The sequence below is a fragment of the Barbus barbus genome (genome assembly GCF_936440315.1).
Source record: "Barbus barbus genome assembly, chromosome: 19".
Classification (NCBI taxonomy): Eukaryota; Metazoa; Chordata; class Actinopteri; order Cypriniformes; family Cyprinidae; genus Barbus; species Barbus barbus.
In genome coordinates, this window is record NC_136747.1 from 19,450,313 (window position 1) to 19,456,312 (window position 6,000).

Sequence of the window (6,000 nt, forward strand, 5' to 3'; positions counted from 1 at the left end):
CCAGGGGGTTTATGGCAGGAGAGGCACTTACAGGCACTCTGGCGCTCACGCACATCCGTGCACATGTGTGCAGGTGTCTGTTGGTTGAGCAGAGAGGCTGGATGGGGACAGACACACACTTGAAACAGGGAGATGAAAGCCTGTTTTTACTCTTTTTAGATAAAAGAGATGAACTAAGAGATAAACCCAGAGACGCTGAGTTTTCTGCTAATGTACAAGCGCTTTAGTTAAGAGTGAGAGGAGAGAAGCTTCATTATCTGTGCAAAGAGAGCTTGAGAGATAATAATAATAATGATGTCAGCACTCCAGTAGCAACCCACAGGAAAGACAAATCACAAGAGATCTCTGTAATATCGCAGCTGTTTTTCTTAGACAGCAATGAGATTAAATGAAGAGTTGCAAACATAAGGAGACTTCATTTGAGTAAAAAGAGATCTCAACAATGTCTCGAAACTTAAATATTTCTCAACAAATGAGACAAAATGATCTTGTTTATTATTATTTTTTATTGTTTATCTATAGCTTTATATACTGTTATTGTTATAGCTTTATATACTGTTATTGTCAGTTTGTTTGATTTTTTAAATTCAATTTATTATTCCATTATTAAGCAATTTTAATAACATTGTACTTTGGGAATCGGGTAAAGCACTATTATTATTACTACCACTACTACTACTACTACTAATAATAATTTAATAATAATGATTTATTATTATTATTTGAAATAATAAAAAAAAAATACAGAAAATGTATTATTATGATATTATTATTAATTAAATAATAATAATTTTTATTATTATTAGAAAAAAAAGTAACACACAAAGATTAATAATAATAATAATTCCCAAAGTATGTTATTGCTCAAATTCATTCACTTTCATACTCCATAATGCCCCCAGGTTAATAATATAACAACAAGAACAACAATAATAATGCCCCAGATTAATAGTATAATGAAAATAAAACATAACGATGAGAAGAAGAAGCCTTGATCAAAAAAAGAATATCTGGAAAAAATCTGAAAACTCAATTTCAGTTGATATTCTCTCTTTCTTTCTCCCAGTGTCTCTTAATCTCTCCGAGCCTTGGGCTGTAATTATCTGTTAAGTAGATTCTTTGTTGCACTGAAATGAAGGAAAAGAAAATGGGGGCAGGTTGCAGTTAGGCAGCTGAAGGGGTCCTCAGAGAAGTGAGACTAGAATAACACCTGTCTTTCCACAGTAGCACAAAGAGGATTTTTCTTAGATAAAGTTACAACTGGTTTATTTCATTTTAGATTATGTATTTCACAGCTATCTCATATATGAAGTTTTAATCATGCATGCCGATATGCAAATTCTTTATAATATAATTGATATTCATATTCATATTCCCAATGCATCTTCACCTCCAGCACCATTTACAGGCCTTAAGCAGTATGTGTGTGTGTGTGTGTGTGTGCATTGATTCTCTGAAACATACTGTATACGTGACCTTCATAACCCTCACACTAGGCTGGAGGCAGCAGGGGTGTCAATCATGCTTTGCTAGGAGAGATTCTCAGTCTTAGTGCCAGAGGCAGGTTTATCGCAAACCACACCCCCTCCAACCCATGACAGTGCACAGGGAAATCAGACACGGTGACCTGTGATCTCTTGACCCGACGACCTCCCAGACTCCCCTATCTGCTCTAATAAGCAGCTCGGTTATGTGTGTGTCTTTGTGAGAGAGCAAAGACAATGTGTGTTTCTCACAGCAGAGATCATTGTGATCGACAATCCCTCAGTCTCCGGTGAAATCTCTATTGCTAATGAAAGCTCAATTTACAAGCCTACACAAAGTAATCCACATGAGTATCATACGTGAAACATTTCATGTCTGTCTTGAGCTTTGTGTTTGACACGTATAAATCAGACAAAAAGACTTACTGCATATAAAGTGTTCTGAGTCATTTTACTACATACAGTATATATCCATGTAGTTGCTAGGCTGTTCTGGAAGATTGCTAGGGGATTGCATACTGGCTCGAGTTAAAAGATCCTATCCCAAATCAGATTTCAAGTTTGATATTGCTTCAATGACACAGCACTTTTATACAAGGAGTTGATGTTGAGTAACTTAAACTCTTAGGCAAAATATTGCCAGTTACTTTGTTTATTTTTGATCTGTCAATGAAAATAATTCTAAACAATTAATCAAACCTTGGATCATTCAGAGCAACACCTAGTAGTGTAGTCTCGTTTTTGAATGAATTAGTGTTTTTGAACAAATCAGTTGATTCAATGATTCAATGACTCACTCATAAAGATACTTGATTCTCTCCTCATTGACCCAACACTGTTTTTTCCCCAAATTAATCTGTTTTTTTTTTTAACAAATCGGTTGATTGAATGATTCAGTGATTTATTCATTATTCATTCCTGAATATATTAAGTGTTTTTGAATGAATTGGTTGAGTGAAAGATTCAAAGACTCTCTCATAAAGATATTTATTTTATATCTGAATGAATCAGTGTTTTTAACAATTCATTAATTCATTAAAAGAATGCACAAAATGTCACATATCGCCACCTACTGCAGAAATAGCCTCTGACAAATCCTGGAACAACTGTCTGCAAATGTCTACTTCATTATATGGAGCAGGTACTTTTTAATCAATGAAAATTTGGAAAACCTTCGTTCATCTTCGGAACACAAATTAAGATATTTTTGATGGAATCCGAGAGTTACATCAGAGGTTCAACAGTAATTTTACGAAGGTACGAGAATACTTTTTGTGGGCAAAGAAAACAATAATAACATAATTTATTCAGCGGTTTTTCTCCTCGAGTTACCAACTTCTGCCATTTTGGAGAGTATCCCAGAACGTAATCAATGTAATCAGCGTTGTTTACGTTCAGTAGGCAGTGCGTGCATGCTCATTACGTTGATTACGTTGAAGAACTGCTGAATAAATTGTTATTATTGTTGCTTTCTTTGCGCACAAAATGTATTCTAGTAGCTTCATAAAATTAAGGTTGAACCCCTGATGTCACATGGACTATTTTACCGATGTCCTTGCTACATTTCTGTGTGTAGATCATGGTAATATCATTGCTGTCTATGGAGGGTCAGAGAGCTCTCAGATTCCATTAAAATATCTTAAAAAAGATGAATGAAGGTCTTACAGGTTTGGAACGGCATGGGGGTGAGTAATTAATGACAGAATTTTCATTTTTGGGTAAACTAACACTTTAATCATAAAAACATCATCAAATGAATTTTCAAACTTTCGATCTGGATAGATAGATTTTGTTCTTGTTTAGGTTTCTTCTGTTTTTCTCTCCAGCACCACCAGTGGATAAAAAAATGTAAAAACCTCACCTCAATTCGATCACCTCATCAAATATGGCCCAGGGCTATGAAGTTCGACAAATCTAAAATCCCAGAGGGTGGGAAGAGTAGACTAATGAATGACCCCTTTGTGGGCCAGCTGCATTTATGTATATATTGTACTTGAGGAGAGAGTCCATCATTTAATTGGGAACAGAACTGCTGCACTTCAGTGTCTGAAAGTGAGGCGATTCATTTGACTGACAGCTCCTCCGAATGAATTGGACAGGAGGCTTCGGCCCAGGGGATTGGAGACCTTTTTGATGGTTGGATGCAACCACGCCCCTTTTTGATGACCAGACACTCCCTCCAGCTCCCAGAAGACATTGCAGGGGGCCCAAGAAAGACACAGTCCACTGCCTTCTCTCCATTTTCTCCTCCTTTTCTTTCTTTCTGCCTTCTCCGTCTCTCCCAAGGGAAATATGGTTGGTTAGGCTCTCAATTGAGCAAGTTATTTTAAGCAAAAAGCCGAGACGCAGCCATTTACAGAGTGAAAGAGATACAACTAACGCTGAAATGAACTGAGGGGTTTATTAAATGTGTGATTTTTGAAAGTGTGCACCCATATGAAGGAAATGTCTTTGATCCTGAGTGAAAACATACGCACCTTAATATGATTTGTGCAGTAAGCAAGTCATTAAGGAATAACGCAATTTGTAGTATGGGTCTGTGGTTCTTGTTGTTTGTGGCCTAAGAGAGTGTTTAGACTGTAATGTTTTTTTTTTTAAATGAATATGACACTAATGGACATAATTCTTGGCTGTGAACAAGGGTCTCTTTGAAGTAAACAGAGTCTGGCCTGTGTCTCAATGAGCATAAAGGCCCAGCAGTGATGTTGGGACTGAGCAAATACACACCCGCACCCACACACCCACAAACATTGATCTTTCAATACATATTTATGCTTGACCACAAGTGACACCAAATAGGCAGATAATGAGGGCCGCTGGGATCTCTGGTTCCCCCAAGAGACTCTAATCTCTCTCTCTCCCACACACTAGACATTGGTAAAGTTTGCCACTGGACTCAATGTCGTTGACTTCTAGAGGCCATAAAGCACACACACACACATGTTGGTTTTTGTGGTTTATGGGGACTCTCCATAGGCGTAATGGTTTTTATACTGAACAAACTGTGTGTGCTATTGCCCTACACCAACCCTGCACCTAAACTTAGCCCTCACAGGAGACTTTGTGCATTTTTAGATTTTCAAAAAAACACCATTTAGTATGTTGTTTAAGCCTTTTGAATTACGGGGACATAGGCAGTGTCCTCATAAACCACCTTCATATTGTAATACCTCTGTCATACCCATGTCATTATACAAATTTGTGTCCTCATAAACCACATAAACATGCACATACACACACACACACACACACACACACACTACAGAAAGATTTTTAAACAGACAGGACAGTTTATGAATATATGTCTCTGAGTATCAGTGACCTTCAGTTTCTGGGAGTTTGTTTGTTTTAAAGTCACATTTAAATCAAGTATGAATTATTTATATATTTTTACAAATTTACTTTGTTTGCCACATTACATCCATTATGGAGTAAACATTCAATCTTAACACAATCTTAAAGTAATCCAGGGGGTTGGTTATTTATTTATTTACTTGTTATTTTTTTAACACATCATAAGTAGCATCTAAATAATGTATGAATTATACATATATTTTGGCGACTTAAATGTGTAAATACTTTTAGGGTACTGTAAATGCATCCATTATGGATTACGTATATAAACCTCATTTCAGGGGTTGCTTTAGCACTTGGACAGTAGAGACAGACATGAAATTATTAAGGAAAGAGAGATGGGATTGGGGCATTACAGACCTGACTTGAACCTGCTTTTACCCACTTGAGAACCATGGTTCAATGTATTGAAGCGTGAGTATTAGCCATTATGGCAACTGAGTTATTTTGCCTTTATAGTTTAATAAAGTGTAATTGTTGTATATACTGGCAGTTTTGATAAAATGCATTATATAAGTATAAAATGATTTTGTATGTGCAGGAGTTTGTGTAAGTGTCTGCGTCGTCCTTCTCCTCTGGATTTGTCAAAGCTAAACAGGAATGACAGCAGCGATACAATGATTTGAGTGATGAAGAGCAACCCCAGCCACACATTCATCCACAAACACATAATTCCCACACCAACTCCGACACAGATTAAATTTGGATTAAACCTATTTGCATATGAATTGTGTTATCAAATATTTCTTCCAAGGATTAATGAGATGGAGTTTTGGTGCAGTAGTATGAATAGCTACATATTTCATTTATTTGCTGCCTTAATCACTCACCGCTCATTTATCAACAGAAGAGAACTGGCACTTTTTTCTTCTTTCTTCTTTGTCTCTTGTCTGCTTAAGACATGTCCATCTTTAATACATACTCATGCTTCTTTGACTTTACGCTAAGATTAAAAGGTTTTGAGTTTGAAGCTAATAAAATCACTGAAGCTTGACATATGTTGATTAAATAGTTAAATGTTATTATATCAGAAGTAACTGCAGATGGGGAAACAGTTTATAGCTATATTATTTTTGGCGCATTTTACCCAATTTACCCTTTAGCTGAATTTATATTTATATGTTTTTAATCAAAACAAACGTAAATCCTCTTACTTTGGGAC